This window comes from Macaca fascicularis, chromosome 17 (genome assembly GCF_037993035.2).
Source record: "Macaca fascicularis isolate 582-1 chromosome 17, T2T-MFA8v1.1".
Taxonomy (NCBI): domain Eukaryota; kingdom Metazoa; phylum Chordata; class Mammalia; order Primates; family Cercopithecidae; genus Macaca; species Macaca fascicularis.
In genome coordinates this window covers 42876-62755 of record NC_088391.1, presented here as the reverse complement: position 1 = coordinate 62755, position 19880 = coordinate 42876, and the positions used below count along the sequence as shown (strand labels likewise).

General features: G+C 40.8%; 1 long non-coding RNA gene across 1 annotated transcript; it reads left to right on the top strand.

Moving 5' to 3' along the window:
• The first annotated feature begins 804 nt into the window (after nt 1–804).
• On the top strand, nt 805–19336 carry LOC135968050 (uncharacterized). The gene is made up of 4 exons (XR_010582479.2): nt 805–1056; nt 3498–3566; nt 5595–6122; nt 17882–19336. It is a non-coding gene; the product is annotated as an uncharacterized lncRNA (long non-coding RNA).
• The last annotated feature ends 544 nt before the right edge of the window (nt 19337–19880 follow it).

Sequence of the window (19880 nt, the reverse complement as noted above, 5' to 3'; positions counted from 1 at the left end):
TTGGCAGCAGGGGGCGTGCTGCCACCACACTGTGAGCAAGAGGATCCTGTAGTACCCCCAGCGGCCAGAAGGGGGCGTGCCCCCACTACAAGGCAAGCAAGAGGGCCCGGCAGTGTCCCCAGCTGCCAGCTGCGGAGCCAGCCGCCACTTCACTTGGAGCAAGAGGGCCGGGCAGTGTCCCCAGCTGCCAGCATCGGGAGTGCTGCCACTACACTGTGAGCAAGAGAGCCCTGCAACGTCCCCAACTGCCAGCAGGTGGCGTGCCATCACTATACTGCGAGCAAGAGGGCCCTGCAGTGCCCCGGCGCCAGCAGGGGGCGCTGGTCACCACTGCAAGAAAGAGGGCCCTGCAGTTGCTGTAGTCGCCAGCAAGGGGCGCACTGGCACAGCACTGTGAGCAAGAGGGCCCTGTAGTGCGCGGCTGCAAGCAGAGGTCACCGGAGCCCGGCTTTTCAGATTACTGATGTTTCGCCCGTCTCCGCCGCTCCCCTCGCAGCATGCGTCTCTGCGCCTGCGCCGCGACCCTCCCCCCCTCCCCCCCCACCGCGCAGGCGTGCGACTCTGCGCTTGCGCCGCGCTGGCCTGCGACTCTGCGCCGGCCTGCGCCGCGCCTGGCGCGCGACTCTGGGCCTGCGCCGCGCCAGCCTGCGACTCTGCGCCTGCGCCGGCCTGCGCCGCGCCTGGCGTGCGACTCTGTGCCTGCGCCTCGCCGGCCTCTGACTCTGCGCCTGCGTCGGCCTGCGCCCGCGCCTGGCGTGCGACTCTGCGCCAGCGCCGGTGCTGTACGTTTGTGAGGGCGGAGCTGAATTCTCCTCAGCCCAGACACTGAGAGCATCGCGAGGGCGGAGCTGTGTTCTCCTCTGCACAGACCTCGGGGGTACCGTGAAGACAGAGCAGCGTTCTACCCTGCCCAGACCCTGGCGTGGGGGGCACCGCGAGGGCGGAGCTGCGTTGTGCTCAGCACAGACGTTGGCGGCACCGCCTCGCTTTGGGACAACTCGGGGCCGCATCCACAGTGAATAAAATACTTCCTGTTTCTAGCCCTGAATAACGAAGGTCAGAGACTACTTAGAATGGTTCAGTGTGGAAAACGGGAAACCGAAATCCCCTCTGAATCCTGCGCACAGAGGTTCTCTCCACCCAAGGGTTAGGGTTAGGATTTTAGGGTTAGGGTTTTAGGGCTATGGCGAGGGCGAGGGTGAGGGTTAGAGGGTTAGAGGTTAGGGGTTAGGGGTTAGGGTCAGGGTCAGTTTCGGAGTCGGGGTCGGGTTAGGGGTTAGGGTTAGGGTTTGGTTCCATGTTAGGATTAAGATTCGAGTTAGGGTTCGGGTTCTGTTTTGGGTTAGGTTTAGGGTTAGGGTTCGTGTTCGGGTTAGGGTTCAAGCCGTTCTCTTGCCTCAGCCTCCCGAGTAGCTGGGGTTATAGGCACCCACCACCATGCCCAGCTAATTTTTTTATTTTTGGTAGCGACAGGGTTTCACCATGTTTCCCAGGCTTCTCTCGAACTCCTGACATCAAGTAATCCACCTGCCTCCGCCTCCCAAAGTGCTAGGATTACAGGCATGAGCCACTGTGCCCAGCCTTCACTTTCTTCTCTGAGTCAGAGATCTCTAGCAAGATAGCCTTTTCACAACTTTTATTGCAACGGAAGTATTTCAGAACTTTGTCAGGTTAAACTGTTAAGGGTATGTCTGTTTTTCTATGATACACTGAATTTAGGAATATATGACTCAGTAATGAAAGTTGATCTGGCATCACCCTTGGCATTTGAGTTCCTAGATGGAGAAGGGTCTGTTTTTCTGGCATGATCATATCTTACAGGATGCAGCACCCCAAGAGGACCCTAGCAATTTGGAGAATTTTGTTTACATGACACTAAACCCCAAATAACCTTAAATTCTAAATAAAAGTTCCAAGGGTGATTTGTATAAGGGTCTTGTTTTTTGTTTTTTGTTTTGAGATGGAGTCTCACTCTGTCACCCAGGCTGAAGTGCTGTAGCATGACCTTGGCTCACTGCAACCTCCACCTCCCGAGTTCAAGTGATTCTCCTGCCTTAGCCTCCAAAGTAACTGAAATTATAGGTGCCTGCCACTATGCCCAGCTAATTTTTTGTATTTTTAGTAGAGACGGGGTTTCACCATGTTGGCCAGGTTGGTCTCAAACTGCTGACCTCGTGATTTGCCCGTCCCAGCCTCCCAAAGTGCTGGGATTACAGGCGTGAGCCACTGCACCCAGCCAGTGCCTTGTTTTTAAAGAAAATAAATTATATGACAGGTTTGTTTCATATACATCTATATATATAAACTATACTCGTGAACATTTTACTCAACATTTAAAAATCTTTAAGACCTTTCAATACATAAATCTTACATAACAAAATCTAGCAAAAGTGTATAAAATCTAAACACATTTCTAAAAGAAACGGTGAGGCTTTCAGGGTGGCTATGCTGTGTTGGATATGGGCAGTGTTCTCTCTTTCTTGTGGTTCTGCTTATATGGCAGTTCCAGCTCACAAGAGCCCTCGGAGCCTGTCTGTTGGCCTGCATCCTGTGGCATTTGGCAAGTGAGATCTGTTTAATATAAGGTGTCCATAAAGCCAAGATTATGATATCTAAAAATAATCAACACTAATTCCCCAGAAATTTTGTCTTTTTTGACCAAGCCACTGGTGCAATGTGGAGTCACTGCATTATATGCAAAAAGAATAATGCCCTCACTCCAGAGTCTGAACCAGAACTGACCCTTGGTGGTGATTCCCCCTTTATTCTAGGAGGTGTTAACATTAGCTATGGCAATGTAAAAACGGTGTTTCTGGACCTCCCGGGTTCACGCTATTCCCCTACCTCAGCCTCCCGATTAGCTGGGACTACAGGCGCCCGCCACCTCGTCCGGCTGGTTTTTTTTGTATTTTTTTAGTAGAGACGGGGTTTCACCGTGTTAGCCAGGATGGTCTCGATCTCCTGACCTCATGATCTGCCCGTCTTGGCCTCCCAAAGTGCTAGGATTACAGGCTTGAGCCACCGCGCCTGGCCTTGCTTATTTCTTTTATAATAACTAAGTCATATAAATTGAGCTCACAAAAATATTTATATTAATAAAATTATAATTTATCATTTGTAATGTTTGAGTTTTTCTTGTACATTTTTATATAGCAAGAAAAACAGTTTTTACTTTTAAAAATGGTTTTTAAAAAATCAGAGCAAGCCTAAACCCCTTCATTTTATAAATACAATAACCTGAGGCTCTTCATTGCTGATGACTCACACAGGCACACACTCAGCATTGCTGGATGTCAGCTCAGGATCCAGAATGCATTTGAACAATTCATGCTAAATTAATAAATGCACTGTAATATAGGCCCCTATTAATCCCAAAATAACTAAACCTGTGGAATTTGTAAAATAAGATGTTTATGAATGAGGACATGGCATTTTGACTTAGTTCTGATTCCCCCCTTTCTGAAAGCAGAATCTACAGTCTATTTTCCCATTGCTAGATTTCAGAGGAGAGCCTGGTGTCACTTACAGCAGACATTGCAGATGCCTCAGCATTTCGGATGAAGACGGTAAAGACCTTCTTTGTTTCAAAAAAACCTTTTTTTCCAGGGGAGAAAACACAGGTTGGATCTAAACTCAATCCTCCTATTGAAATATTTTAATGACACTGAAAGAGGTTGTTGCATTTGGCAGGTGCAGGTGGAGCTGTGCAGTCCTGCACTGAAGCCCTGCAGTCCTGACTTCTCAGTGGAGCTAGAGGAGAATTATATTAATGTGTTTGCACTACTTGCTCAATTGTAAAGCATAACAAATATATTTAAGGCATGTTTTTAAAATGAGAATAAAATAGTTTAACAATGTTTATACACCTATTTTAGTTATTACATTCTCTAATCTATTTTTATCCTCACAACCATGGAAGCGCTCCACCATCTCCATTTCAGAAAGTAGACAGTAACTGAACAACACTATCTTCTTTTAAAAAACATTTATTTCATTATGAAAGTTTATGGTTTATGTAATTAATACCTTTTTGTGGTCTGAATTCAATGGGTGTGGGCATCTGCACACTGTCGTGGGTCCACTATTGTGAAATCGCACACAGTGGTCTCACTGCCCTAAACAGCCAAGGCTCTCTGCCCATCCATCCTTTCCTCTCCCCAACCCCTGTCAACCACTGATTATTTTGCTATCTATGTAATTTTCCCTTTTCCAAAATGTCACATAATACCCACAGCAATGAATGCGAGTTTCTTTTGCTCCACATCCTCACCAGCATTTGCTGTTTTTGGTCTTGTGGATTTTGGCCATTCTAATAGGTATGTAGTGGTATCTTACTGTTGTCTTAATTGGCAATTCCTAATAAGACATTATACAGAGCATCTTTTCATATACTTAATTTCCATCTGCATAAATGTTCAGCTTTTACCCATTTTTAGTTGGGTTGTTTGTTTTCTTATTGAGTTTTAAGAGTTCTTTGCATATTTCAGATATGAATCCTTAGATATAGTTTGCAAATATTTTCTCACAGTCTCTGGTTTGTCTTTTTATTCTCTTAACAGTATCTTTCACAAAACTAAAGTTTTTTTATGTTAAAGTTCAAGTTCCCAATATTTTTCTTCGTGAATAATGCTTTTGGTGTTGTATCTAAAAGAATCACCAAATCCGAGGTTATCTAGAGTTTTTCCTTATGTTATCTTCTAGGAGTTTGAAAATTTTGCATTTCATATATTGATCTAATATCTACTTTGCATTAACTTTTGTAAAAGGTGTAACGTCTGTTTATAGATTCTTTTTTTTTTTTTTTTTTTTTTTTTTTTTTTTGCACATGGATGTCCATTTGTTCCAGCATCATTTGTTAAAAAGACTCTCCTCTCTCCATTGAATTGCCTTTGCTCCTTTGTCAGAGATCAGCTGGCTGTATTTCAGTCTGTTTCTGGGCTCTCTGTTTTGTTTCTCTGACGTATGTGTATATGTCTTCTGTTTTGTCTTCAGTTTAAAAAAATGTAATTGCTACCTCAATTTGCTTATGAATTCTCATTTGTAAACAGAAGAGCGTAAATTAATGCCTGAGTATATTTTAGGGTAGATGTTGCCTTGAATACAATGAGCAGAATGAGTTATAATTTTAAAGTGAATATAAAAATTTGACCATAGTGGTAACAGATTTGCGAACTAGTGATATCAATGACAGAGTCCATTGCAATATTGCTTCATCCTTTGGCTCAGCTCTGCTTCACACCAGGTAACTACCAATCCCTTTTGTGATTAGTTCAAGGATTTCTGTGGGGTGAAAAGTAGAAATACGATATCAGTGGAGGGAGAGAAGGCAGTTTCCCAGACTGGGAGCAGTCAGATCTCCAGTGGGTCCCAACACTGCTCTGTGGCAATATCTAGAGGGTGATGGAAACAGAGACAGGGTGCAAATGAGGTGGGTGCTGGCCCTAGGGTTCCCGGTGTTTCCTGGTTCCCATGGTCTATAAGACGTCTGAAATGAGACCTTCTGGGCTTTGGGGGGCCCCTGTGGAATTGGAAAATGAGGAAGTGAGCAGTGACAATCTAGACTGATTATTAGAGGTACGTCTCTCATTTTTCAGTAACCAAGGAGCCTTTGATTAGTAGTGAAATTGTGGCACCCCAACAATGGTGGAGTGGAATATCCTGCTACTCTGGAAGGGTGATGGCTCAGGGTCAAGACTGAACTAATTAGAAAAAGAAATGCACTCCAGGAATATCAAGTCCAAAATGAAGCTCTTCAAACCATCTGGGAAGAGAAAACAGCATGACAAGGAAAGGTATATTTGTCTGATCCCAGGAATCAATATAAACATCCATGATAACCCCACCTATTTTTTAAATATATGATTTGGATGAAACAAGAGAAAGAGACTGATTGTTGCTGAGTCCCTGCTGCAGTCCCGACACAGCTGGAGATGCCCTGCTCCCCTGCTCCCCTGCTCCCCCGCTCCCCCGCTCCCCCGCTCCCCCGCTCTCCTGCTCTCCTGCTCTCTTTATTTTGTTGATGCTCATGAGGACCCTGATGTCTGAGGAAGAAGGTTCCCATCCAGCTCTGCCCCTGGTGTGTCACGTGCCGGCCTTGTCAACGCACAGGAGAACCTGACAGGGTGAGTGTTATAACCCCAATCGTAGAAAAGGAAACGTCTCTAAAGTCTTTAGCATCTTGCCCGAGTTCGGACACTTAGCAGAGGCCTGAGTTTAGATGCAGCCCCGTCTTGCTCTTTGACAGCCTCAGCACCACGTGCCCTGGGTGACCCACGCAGAGTCACTGACAACCCTCTTGGTTGGCTCATGGCACAGCGTGGAGCGAAATGGCCCACTGACTTTTCCAGACACTTTGACAATTCGTGATATAGTTTATGCGGTCACTCCCAGTGAGTTCTATTGTTCAGTTTAATAGAATACCTAATTCTGTGTTTATTATGAATAAAGGGAGATTTCTTGTGGTTTTTAAGAATATGAAGGATATCTATTTTGTATACAAGTTGGAAGTTCCAATACTATAGGAAGCATAAGTGCAGGTTTTAATGATGGGTCTTTTATAAGACTGAATTCACATCAAACTGAATCAGTAACTCCGGCTGTATGAACAGGGTGAGACATTAAACATTTAATGAAAAGAATTCCTTTCTTAGGTTACAGCAAGGACTAAATATGTCTAATTATCATTCCCGCTAAGAAGATGTATTGTGATATTTGCAGTTAATCACTCATTCAGTTCCAAGGGTATTTATTAATTGTCTGCTCTGGGCATAACAACAATTGGAAGCAGTATGTTCACATGAAAAAAAACTTACCTTAGGCTCTAAGTCACAACTTTCCATGACCAGCACACATTTCTGATTTGAAATACATTATCTAAAGCTTCAAATGCATAAATAGATATCCCAATCTAGAACTAAGTTAATAGTTGCTTAGAATTAATTGTTTAAATTATCCTGGGAACCAGAAAGATATGTCTACATGAAACAATAAAGGTTATATTAGAATTAATAAACTTTAGAAGACCATTTTAATCTTAATATATAAGCATACTACCTAGGCACACTGTTTAAATACATCTGCAACCTACTATTTTTAGATTTAGGTAAATCATTAATCCTTAAATTTGGAAGATTCCAGTGTTAGAGCTCTAGACTATGAAACTTGGAAGTTTTTCTAAAATTTTTGAGTTTTTATCCAGAAATACATATTTTCCTGGCACTGAGAACTGCAAGAAATTTCACTTGGAGTCTCCAAATAGTCAGCCATGTGTGATGTCAACATCAGTGTAATAGATACTATCACAAACATCCTGTGACTTTTATTTTTTTTATATACTTTAAGTTCTGGGATACATGAGCAGAACGTGCAGGTTTGTTCCACAGGTATACACGTGCCATGGTGGTTTGCTACACCTGTCAACCTGTCATCTATGTTAGGTATTTCTCCTAATGCCATCCTTCCCCTAGGCCCCGACCCTGCAACAGGCCCCCGTGTGTGATGTTCCCCTCCCTGTGTCCATGTGTTCTCATTGTTCACCTCCCACTTATGAGTGAGAACATGCGGTGTTTGCTTTTCTGTTCCTGTGTTAGTTTGCCAAGAATGATGGTTTCCAGCTTCATCATGTCCCTGCAAAGGACATGAACTCATCCTTTTTTATGACTGCATAGTATTCCATGATGTATATGTGCCACATTTTCTTTATTCAGTCTATCATTGATGGGCATTTGGGTTGGTTCCCAGTCTTTGCTATTGTGAATAGTGCTGCAGTAAACATACGTGTGCATGTGTCTTTATAGTAGAATGATTTATAACCCTTTGGGTATATACCCAGTAATGGGATTGCTGGAGCAAATGGTATTTCTGGTTCTAGATCCTTGAGGAATTGCCACACTGTCTTCCACAATGGTTGAACTAATTTACAGTCTCACCAACAGTGTAAAAGTGTTCCTATTTCTCCACATCCTCTCCAGCATCTGTTGTTTCCTGACTTTTTAACGATCGCCATTCTAACTAACATGAGTTGGTATCTCATGGTGGTTTTGATTTGCATTTCTCTAATGACCAGTAATGATGAGCCTTTGTTCATATGTTTCTTGGCCACATAAATGTCTTCTTTTGAGAAGTGTCTGTTCATATCCTTCACCCACTTCTTGATGGGTTTTTTTTCTCCTTGTAAATTTGTTTAAGTTCCTTGTAGATTGTGGATATTAGCCCTTTGTCTGATGGATAGATTGCAAACATTTTCTCCCATTCTGTAGGTTGCCTGTTCACTCTGATGAGAGTTTCTTTTGCTGTGCACAAGCTCTTTCGTTTAATTAGATCCCATTTGTAAATTTTGGCTTTTGTTGTCGTTGCTTTTGGCGTTTTAGTCATGAAGTCTTTGGCCATGCCTATGTCCTGAATGATATTGCCTAGGTTTTCTTCTAGGGTTTTTATGGTTTTAGGTCTTATGTTTAAGTCTTTAATCCATCTTGAGTTAATTTTTGTATAAGGTGTAAGGAAGGGGTCTAGTTTCAGTTTTCTGCATATGGCTAGCCAGTTTTCCCAACACCATTTATTAAATAGGAAATCCTTTCCCCATTGCTTGTTTTTGTCAGGGTAGTCAGGCATCCTAAACTTTAAAATTTAAGAACTTACATTTTTTTTAAAGTAACTGGCAACTGACAATCATTTAAAAATCCGTAACCTAAAAAAATAATAATTCCTCCTAAGTTTTCAACCAAGAGAAGTGAAAATCTGTTGACACAAAGGTCTGAATATAAGTATTCATAACAACTTTCTTCTTAATAGCCAAATATTTTTAAAATAGTCTATCACTGAAGAGTAGATAAGCTGTAATATATTCCTACAACGGTTACTGCCCAACATAAGAATGACATATACACTGGAAATCACATGGACGTATCTCAAAAGCATTAGAATACATGAAAGAAACTAGGTATAAGAGAATATTCTATATGATTCCATTTATATCAAATACTTCTTTTTTGAGATAACATCTCACTCTGTCACCAAGGCTGGAGTGCAGTGATGTGATCACAGATCACCGCAGCCTTGACCTCCCAGGCTCAGGTGATTCTTCAGCCTCCTGAGTATCTGGGACCAAAGGGGTTGGGACCAAAGGGGTGTGCCACTACACCTGGCTAATTTGTGTGTGTGTGTGTGTGTGTGTGTGTGTGTGTTTTAAGAGATGGGGTTTTGCCATGTTGCCCAGGCTGGTCTCAAGTTCCTGGGCTCAAGTGATCCCCGCTTCTCAATCTAGTGCTAGGATTACAGACCTGAGTCATTGCATGTGGCCTGTATCATATTCTAAGACAAACAAAACTAGAGTGAAAGAAAGCAACTGCCGGAAGCTGTGGTGTGGGGCAGGGGTCACTGACTACAGCAGCATGCAAGAGAATTTTGGGGGTAATGAAATGTATTTTAATGGTACTGTTGTGTACATGACTATATGTATATTTGTCAAAATGCATTGATTTGTACACTTAAAATTACTAAATTTTGTTATATGTAAATTAAACTCAATTAGATAATAAAAAATAAACTTTTGATCCTGAAAAAATACCTACCTACATACAAACTACCTCTGAAACAAACTACTTTTTCAGAATTTCTAATTTAAATATTCAGAAATATGAATGATGATGATGAATTTTAACAAGGCTTACATAATTCAATTCTGTTTTGGATCATGTCTGAGAGGCATATTAGCTGCTGGACTTATTTGGATTTCCTTACCTCCTTTGCATATGAAAAAATAAGAGGTTGAGACAGAAACAAGATATGTAATTTATGTACAATGAAACTTTCTACTGCCCAGGAGATGAGGCTTTCTATTGTCCAATGAATTGTCCCTGGCAGCACAATTCACTGCTTCACAATTCATCGTTCTTTTTACCCTCAGAGCATCCTTGAAATGATTGACTCAACCATGAGAGAAACACTGTAAATATTCTCAGATGCAAACTCACAGTACCAGCTTCACAGAACACCTGCAGGTGCAAGTAACTAAAAATCCAGCTCAATTTTACTTTAAATACAAGGGAATTTATTGACTCAGGTGGGTAGTTCAGAAGGAGGCCAGGCTTCAGTGTGAATCTGAACACAGAAGCTCATGGATGCTACCAGGACTCAGTCTCTTCCCAATTTTCTGCTCTGCCTTCAGTGAAGTCAGAATAATTCTGCATGTGGCAAAATCTCCAGGAACAATTTCTGAGGTTGCATTCTTCACCAAAGAGGGAGCATGAACAAGCACACCCTTGTTCCTAACAACCTAGCGCAACTTGTATTTGACTCTAATTGGAACAACTCAGACCCCGCCCATCCCAAAGTCCATTAGGGGGACCAAGGGAGTGCTGTGTGGCACCCGGCATGAGCCTCAGTTATGCACTCACTTTGGAACCAGTAACTGTGACACAGGGTGAGACAGTGCTGGTTAAGTCAACCGGGACCCACCCCATGTTTCAAACCACGTGACTGAATAATTCAGGGCTCTGTTAGGAAGGAGAAAGGGGGATGCTTCTTAAATAGCACCCACCAGTCAACTACAATTTAATTTGACAGGAACCCGGAGGCCCTGCCATAGAAATCTCTCACAGTTGCTTGGAATGAGAGCACTCAATACAAAAATCCTATGGTAGCAACCCTATGGCCTCAAGGGCACCACGCAGTTGGTGTGGAGGGTGGGGCAAGGAGGGTGGGGAAGGGCTCAGGGTCTTCTGAAGATGAAGCCAAAGAACAGATGGCACTGACTTAGCAGAATGGAAAATGTTTAACCCCAAGAGATTCCTACAGAGGCAGCTAAGCCACACCACAGACTCCTAGAAGGGCTTGTGTTAGGGTTCCCAAGTGTCTAGGTAAGCTGAGGAGATGGTGAGGCAGACACAGAGGGTCGGTTCAAAGCACATTGGGAAGACTGATCCCAAGACCCCTCAGTCCACACTGGCAGTCAAATGCTCCTCCCTGACATCAGAAAAAGAAACAATTTATTTTCTTCAGATACTGAAACAGAACTTTTCTAAGCTCCAGGACACTGGATAATGCTGCTTATGCAAAGACAGTATTTAGTGAAAGCCAATTTACTGAGCAGGGAGATCAGCGGATTCTTTCTCCCTCTTGGCTCCCAGAATGCTGGGATCAGCTTGTAGTCTTAAGAGATTGGCGACCTCTTTTTGGAGAGGATCTGCAGATACCAACATTTTCAGGGTTTCCTCAGGTCCAGGAGTGCCAGGCTCCTGTGGACTCTTCCTTTGGGGAAGCAAAAGAAGACTCCATCTGTACACACAGAATGCATTAATTATATTTTCTTATTTTCTGTTTTCTTGACGCTCTAGCATCTAGTCTATACTGGGAAAAGATTGTCTTTCCCAGGACCAGCCAATTAAACTACCAATTCAGAACCCATACTCCTAACCACCTACTTTATCTAGCTCTGATACTGTAGGAGACAATACCGCCCTTCCTTAATCACCACAGGGTGAGGTACTAGACAACTAGAAATGGCCCCTATGCCCCAGAGCCTGCTGAAGCTATTAACGCTGGGCAGCCTAAGCCTGCCTGCCCTGCCTGCCCTTGCTGTCCCACAGAGACTACAGCAGAGGATCCTGCCCGTGCCTTCCCCTCTCCTGCCTCTGCCTGGGGCGTCCCTGTGCCTCCTATTTCTAGGGATCTATGAGTTTGAATGGGACAGTCACTTCCATGTCTCCAGGTCTTAACATCCCTGGTTAAAACAAATTCTGAGTACATTTTAAAACATAAGGCTTCCAATGTAATCTTTAAAACCCTTATATGGACAATTTTAAACATATATGTAAATAAACATGAATATAACCAACCCCTGTATATCTATAACCCTTCAGAACAACAAGAAACACATGGACAATTCTGTTGTATTATGGCTAAAAGGTAGCCATGGACACGAAATGAAGACAAGAAGTCTTTGGAATAAGTGATCCCATCACAATGAATCAATTTTCCATTGGAACATATTTTTACGAAGTCACTGTTTTGAAAATATTTAGCCATGAATTGAAACAGAGTCTGTAAGGTTTTTTTTCCCGGTCTAAGGCGAACAGCATTTTAAAGAATGAACCAGGACACAACTACAGCACAAGAAAAAAGTATGATAATTAAGTTTACACATATGTGTGACTACTCTAACAGAAAACATGTAAAGAGCATTTGTTTTGATTTATATATCAATCTGTACTGTTTAATTTTTTGTGTCATAAATGCTCTTATTTAAAAAAACAGGACTAGTTAACAGTGTCAATTACTAGTAATTCGTGGTATAAATAATTAAACAAAGAAGTATTCAAAAATTATAACTGTTTAAAATAAAGTTTTATTTTACATCATTTTTTTTTACTTACTCAGAAATTGCCCCCCAAAAAATGCAGAGATTTCCCATGTAGCTGCAACCTAGTTTCATCTCTTATTAACATCTTCTATCAGTGTGTCTCACATGGCTTATTAATATCTTACATAATTTGTCATAGTTAATGAACCAATACTGATAGACTATTATTAACTAAAGTTTATATTTCATTTGGATGCCCTTGGTTCTGTCTTACTCTGACCCAGGATCCCATCCAGGATCACGCATGACATGTGGTCATCACGTCCCTGTGGGCTCTTCCTGGCTGTGACAGTGTGTCAGGCTTTCCATGTCGTGATGACCTTGATAGTACTGAGGAGGATTGGTCAGGAATTTTGTAGAATGTCCCCCATTGTCACTGCATGTTCTCAAGGTGAACTGTCACCTTTTATGTTCACTTGAATCATTTGGAAGAGCTACTGTTTGTCAGGTTTCTCCACTGTGAAGTTATTTTTCCTCCTTGCCCATACTGCATGTGTTCTTTTGGAGCAAGTCACTGTGCAGAGCCCACACTTACGGAGTGAGGAGTTGGCTCCACATTATTGATGGCTGAGTGTCTACATCAATTACTTGGAATTCTTTTGCAAAGGAGATTTCTATGCAACTCTGTTTTCTTATTCACCTGTGTATACAAATACAGATACCTAGATAATTACTTTCAGCTTTAATTATTATTCAACACTACAATTCATTCCTGTGTTGGCCATCAGTAGCTGTTTTTATTGGCTATTATTTTTCTTTGATATATTTTAATTTTTTTTAGTACTTACTTTCTGATACTTCAAGATTATCCCGACTCCTATATTTACTGTCCCAGTTCTAGTATCAGACATTTCTTCAAAGAGCCTCATTCCTTTCAGAATGGTAGGAAAACTTACATCTGGCTGCCGAATGAGCACATTGTTGAATGAGCACTTGTTCCTCGTTAGCAATGCTAGGAAGTATATGTGTGTGTGTAACCTACCTATACACACCTAATTATAAAGTTTTCTATGTAGAACTGTGTGTATCTATATTAAACTAAACATAAGTTTACGTTCATATCTCCACCTCTGATCTAATAGCACATGAATCATTCTAGCCTTCTCCCCCTGCTAATTTGTAACCTCCCACTTCAACAGTGAGAAACCTGGTTACTACCATCTGCGACTTATGTAAGTCATTGTTTTATTCCAGATACAGATACTGTGGTTTTACAATTGTTCACAATTGCTTCTGTTGGAAAGAATTTTATAAAATAGAATCCAGTGATGAAGTATAGTTTGTTTGCCTTCAGCATACGGATTCTATTAATTTTCAAAGTGACTTAGGTCAACACCATTTTTCCTACACCTTCAGTGAGTTTTTTCCTACATTTGTGTCTTAGTCTGTTTTGTGCTTCTGTAACAGAATACCTGAGGCTGGGTAATTTATAAATAAAAAAGGTCCTTTTGGCTCACAATACTGGTGGCTGGAATGTCTGAGATTGGGCAGTTGCATCTGGTGGAGTCTCAGTCTTTTTCACCTCATGGTGGAAAGTGGAAGGGGAGCAAGGGGTGCACCAGAGATCACATAGCAAGAACGAAAGCAAGAGGGAAGCCAAGGAACCCAGACTCTTGTTAACTACCTACTCCTGCAGGAATTAATCCATTCTTGTGAGAGCAGAACTCACTCATCCCCATGGAGAACATTAATCTATTCATGAGGGATCCGTCCCCATGACCCAAACACCTTCCACTAGGCCCCACCGCCCTACACTGCCACATTGGGGGTCAAATTTCAACACGAGTTTTTGCAGGGACAAACCACATCCAAACCACAGTAATTTGTAGCATAGTTAAATTATTTTTCACATGATGTATTCTGTCCTGGGATACTCCACATCCTGAGTAATTTTATTTAATTTGAATAGAGTTTGATTTACCCATTTGGTTGTAAAATTCTGCGTATTTTGACCAGTGCATTGTGGTAGGTATCCCACTATTAAAGTATCATATGAAATGCTTGAAACCCCCACCCCATGGACCCAATGGTTTCCCATCTGTGTAGTTTGCTTTCTGCAGTGTCTCATTAAATGAGGTCACACTGTGTGTATTCTCCTCAGACTGTCTTCTTCCACTTAGCAATGTGCATACAAGATTCACTCATGTCTTTGTGTGAGTTGATAGCTTGTTCCTTTCTATGGCTAAATAGTATTCCATTGCATGAATGTACCACAGTTTGGTTATGCATTTTGGGGAGCAAAACCTACCTCTTCTAACTTTGTTCCAGGGTTGGAGACCTTCAAATTAACTGACAATAGATACATTAGTAGGAGAGACAATACTTGGCTTCTTATTCCACAAATATTATTGTGGGACAAAATTCATCAGATGGCAGGATCCAGTTTACAAAGAGGTAAAAATAGCCCAAAAACAAGAAACAAGACTAGAATCTGATAACCCACAATAACTATAGCTTTCCTTAAAAAAAAATTTTTTTTCAAGACGGGGTCTGGCTCTGTCACCCAGGCTGGAGTGCAAAGGTGCAACAATCTCGGCTCACTGTAACCTCTACCTCCTTGGTGCAAGTGATCCTCCCTCCTCAGCCTCCTGATTAGCTGGGACTACAGGCACATATCATCGTGCCCATCTAATTTTTATATTTTTGGTAGAGACGGGGTTTCCAACATGTTGCCTAGGCTGATCTAGAACTCCTGGCCTCCCAAAGTGCTGGAATTATAGGCATGTGCCACCATGCCCGGCCAAGTTATAGTTTTCCATTGAAACATAAAGTTATTCTCTGTAGTAATCATCATTTTTGACCATAATCAAAGTAAGACTATTCTTGTTTTAAATTTAAGTATAGTTTTGTTAGATTTTGCTTGATTATTTACGTAAGGGCAGCAAGAACAGGAGACGACCACATAGGTGCTTTCAAGTTTCTTTGCTGGAAGTTTTCATACAGAATCTCAGATTTGACTTTTAAAGGCCTCATTCAGGCTAAAAGCCAAGCTAAGAACATACTATCAAATTTCAGTTGCAGTCCTTATAGCTTTGTGTGAATTCCTCTTTTCTTGAGTCCCCCCAAATATCCCTAAATTCCTGGGCCTACCAGGAAATGACCTTCTTTACTAACCTGTAAGGCTGTGAACCCTGTAATGTAAGTATCAGGCTGACTTTCTCAGAGTGCTGTTGGGAACGAAGTTTTTGGTGTTCTAAAAAAAAAAAAAAAAAAAAAGAATTAACATGGGAACAAATAATCTCTTAGCAAGGCGAGCTTTACTTTCTGCAGAAAGGGTGCTACTCAATAGCTGTCCAGCCACAAGAGCACACCGAACAAAGGAGACAGAGTTACTTATAACCTGATGTGTCTACCCTACTGCTGTGTCCAGTTACCATTGGCTGGAATAGGACCTCACATTTTACACTTTACCCAATTGGCTATTAGTTTAAAACTTTCTTAATTAGGTAAGGGGAATAGAACAAAGAAAGAAAAGGAAGTTGCCAGGGATAGTTAAGGAAGCATCTCCAAATAAGGAATGGCATACACTATGGGCTGGGGCTTGTCTAGTTCTGTCCAGGCATGCCGGAGCAAGCTAGGACAACTGATTTGGAACACACACACACACACACACAAAAAAATAATGGATAGCAATCTTATAGTAAGAAATTGTGACTTTTTACAATCTTTGAAGAAGAACTTTCCCATTTCTCACAGTGCTTTGTAAGCATTGTCTCCATAATAGTCAACCTTACTTCCTTAAAATTGCTGGTCATAACTGATCTTAGGTACACTTCTAAAATATGATGTTCCAGTAAAAATCTTGATAATATAACCAAATTTTCCAATTATGTCCTGTTATAAGGTGAACAGATTCTCACTGGACTTTTGCTAATAACTATATCATCATGAAAAAAAGAGTATTCAGTAAGAATTTCAAAATTCTGGAGAGATTAGGCAGGGAAAAAAATGTAAACGCTTCATTTCTGTTTACAAAAGTATAATCTACCAAATTGTTGTAAGTTACAGTTAAATTAAGAGAAAGAGATTTCTTAAATTCAGAACTAGAACATTAAAGAACCAGCAATGCTCTAAAAAGCTATAAAATTATAATCAATTTTCATCAGTTCATTCAGTGCCACGTAATCAATTCCAGTCTTGCTGGATCTTGGGTTAGCAGTCTCATGACCCCATCAATTTCTCCACCAGGCTTCTGGAGATCTTCACTGAGTCAAGTGTATGGTCTTAAAGTTATTTAAGCAATATCATCAGAAGTCTTTAACCAGAGTACCTGTCATACTCTTTTCCATGAGTCTCAGAGGGAGTCCTGTATCGGAGATGAACATTCTGACCTGTAGCTGATCGCAGGAGCTTTCAGGAAAGCATCAGGGGGAAATAATATCTAAATGACAAAGAGTATGAAATGGCTGTGATTATACCACAGTTGACAAGGATATTTGATTTTTTCTGTGGCATACAACATTTATTTATTTATTTATTTATTTATTTATTTATTTAGAAACAGAGTCTCACTCTGTCACCCAGGCTTGAGTACAATGGCGTGATCTCAGCACACTGCAAGCTCCGCCTCCCAGGTTCATGCCATGCTCCTCCCTCAGCCTCCCGAGTAGCTGTGACTACAGGTGTCCGCCACCACGCCCAGCTAATTTTTTGTATTTTTAGTAGAGATGGGGTTTCACCGTGTTAGCCAGGATGGTCTTGATCTCCTGACCTTGTGATCCACCCACCTCGGCCTCCCAAAGTGCTGGGATTACAGGCATAAGCCACTGCACCCGGCACAACATTTAAAATAATAATTGGAATTATGACTCATAACTCTATACTGGCACATAGCATGGATAAGGAGGACATTGACAAATTTCCAGGAATTTTATATAATTTCTGAAAACAACATTTTACTGATACAAATATAACACAGGGAAGGTTAGATATCTCTTTTTATTTGTATTTTTTGTAAGGTATTCCTTATAAAAAATACATCCTACTTTACTTGTGAATCATGCCCTACTTTTCTTGCATGCTTTGCATAGAGTTGTTTCTAGTTATTCTATTGCTTCTAGTAGTTTTATTTACACATATTGATTATAATTTTAATACTTAGTAATCTTTTATTTTCCAGAGAAAACTAACAAGTAAACAGTTATAAACTGTCATATATTAGCATTCCATAGTAGGTTAGAAAATGTATGAGTATACCATCTCCCAACATCTACATGGATGTGTTTCCTCATCGTACAATTTCTCATTGTGGTAGACAAAAACATGTTTATTAATGGTCCAAAATATCTTTAGTCTTTCTGTAAAAATAAGAAGCGAAAATTATATAAACTTTAATTATTTATGTTCAGTAATTAATGTTTTAGTATTGTATCTTATTTATAAATGGTCTAGATATTTAATGCAAATCTTTTACTTAGCTTAACTTTAAGGTTAAAAATTACCAAAAGTATTTTGGAAACTACTATTAAGCAGATTTACAGTAAACAAATTATTTTTGAAATAATGTTTTTCGCCTTTCACAAGGTGTCACCGAAAGTGAAGAAGGAAGTTCCTGCCCCTCCTAAAGCCAAAGCCAAAGCCAAAGCTTTAAAGGCCAAGAAGGCAGTGTTGAAAGGTGTCCACAGCAACATACAGAAAAGAAGATCCGCATGTCATTCACCTTGAGGTGGCCCAAGACACTGCGACTCCGGAGGCAGCCCACATATCCTCGGAAGATCACCCCCAGGAGAAACAAGCTTGACCACTATGCTATCATCAAGTTTCCGCTGACCACTGAGTCAGCCATGAAGAAGATAGAAGAAAACAACATACTTGTGTTCATTGTGGATGTTAAAGCCAACAAGCACCAGATTAAACAGGCTGTGAAGAAGCTCTGGGACATGGATGTGGCCACAGTCAACATCCTGATTCGACCTGATAAAGAGAAGAAAGCATATGTTCGACTCGCTCCTGATTATGATGCTTTGGATGTTGCAACAAAATTGGGATCATCTAAACCGAGTCCAACTGACTAACTCTAAATATATGTATATCTTTTCACCATAAAAAAGAAATAATGTTTTTCATAAGAATGACAACTTAATTAGAATCAAATTTAAAAGCTTTAAGATTTTACGTTTCTAGTAAGTATAATATTAGCTTATTTGAGTAGAACTCAAGCAGAATAGGAATTTATGTTTGTTTTATATTCGATAGTGGTAACTTTGAAGACATAGTTGTTTTATTACACCAAAAATATTATATTAACCTTATTTAACTAAGTTTTATCCAAATCGTGTTAACTTAAAAAACATTTGACCAGTTCCTATATTTCTAGGAGTTTGGTGAATATTTATTTATAAATGCTTGTGTTTTTGCAAGCCAAGTTAGAATAGAACACTTTTAAAGAATTTTATAAATGAATTTTGTAACGCTAACCTGAGTTAAGAAAATATCACATATACATAACACACATTAATAGACATACAAACACAAATAGAGATTTCATAGCTTTCATCCTGAAATTTCAGGCATGAATCAGGCATAAATATTCTGATGGTTAATTTTAGACATCTACTTGATTGGATTAAGAGACACACAGCTGGTAAAACACAATTTCTGGGCATATGTGTGAGGGTATTTCTGGAAGACACTGAGATAACCCTGACCCAATGTAGATGGGCACAGATATGGTTTTGCTGTGTCCCCACTCAGATCTCATCTTGAATTGTAGTTCTTATAATTCCTACATGTCTTGGGAGGGACCCAGTTGGAGGTGATTGAATCATGGTGGTGGTTACTGCCATGCTGTTCTCATGATAGTGAGTGAGTTCTCATGATCTGATGTTTTTATAAGGAGCTTTTCCCATTTGGCTCAGCACTTCTCCTTGTTGCTGCCATGTGAAGAAGGACGTCTTTGCTTCCCCTTCCACCATGGTTGTGAGGCCCCTCCAGCCATGTGGAACTGTCAGCGCATTAAACCTCTTTGTTCTTTATAAATTGCTCAGACTCGGGTATTTCTTCATAGCAGTGTATAAATGGATGAATACAGGCACCATCCAATTGGTTGAGAACCCAGATAGAACAAAAAGGAAGAGGAAAGGGGAATTATCTCCTTCTGAAATGGAAACATCCTTCTTCTCCTGCCCTTGACATCAGAACTTTAGGGTCTCAGGCCTTTGGCCTCAGAATGAGAGTTACACCATTGGCTTCCCTCATTCTGAGTCCTTTTGACCTGGACTGAGCCATGCTACGCTTTCCTAGTTCTCCAACTTGGTGATAGGCTATCGTGGAACTTCTCAGCCTCCATAATTATGTGAACCAATTCCCCTAATGAGTCTTCTCTCATCTATCTATCTACATATATCACATTGATTCTGTCTTTCTGGAGAACCCTGACTAATGTGATTACAATAATACAAAATTTACTAGTTTATACAGAAGACTTGGTTTTTGTCTTTGTCCCATTTTTTATTTGTATTATAACTGTGTTTCTGGAAAACGGAACAAGTTTTTACCTTCTTCATATGAGGGCTAAAGCTTT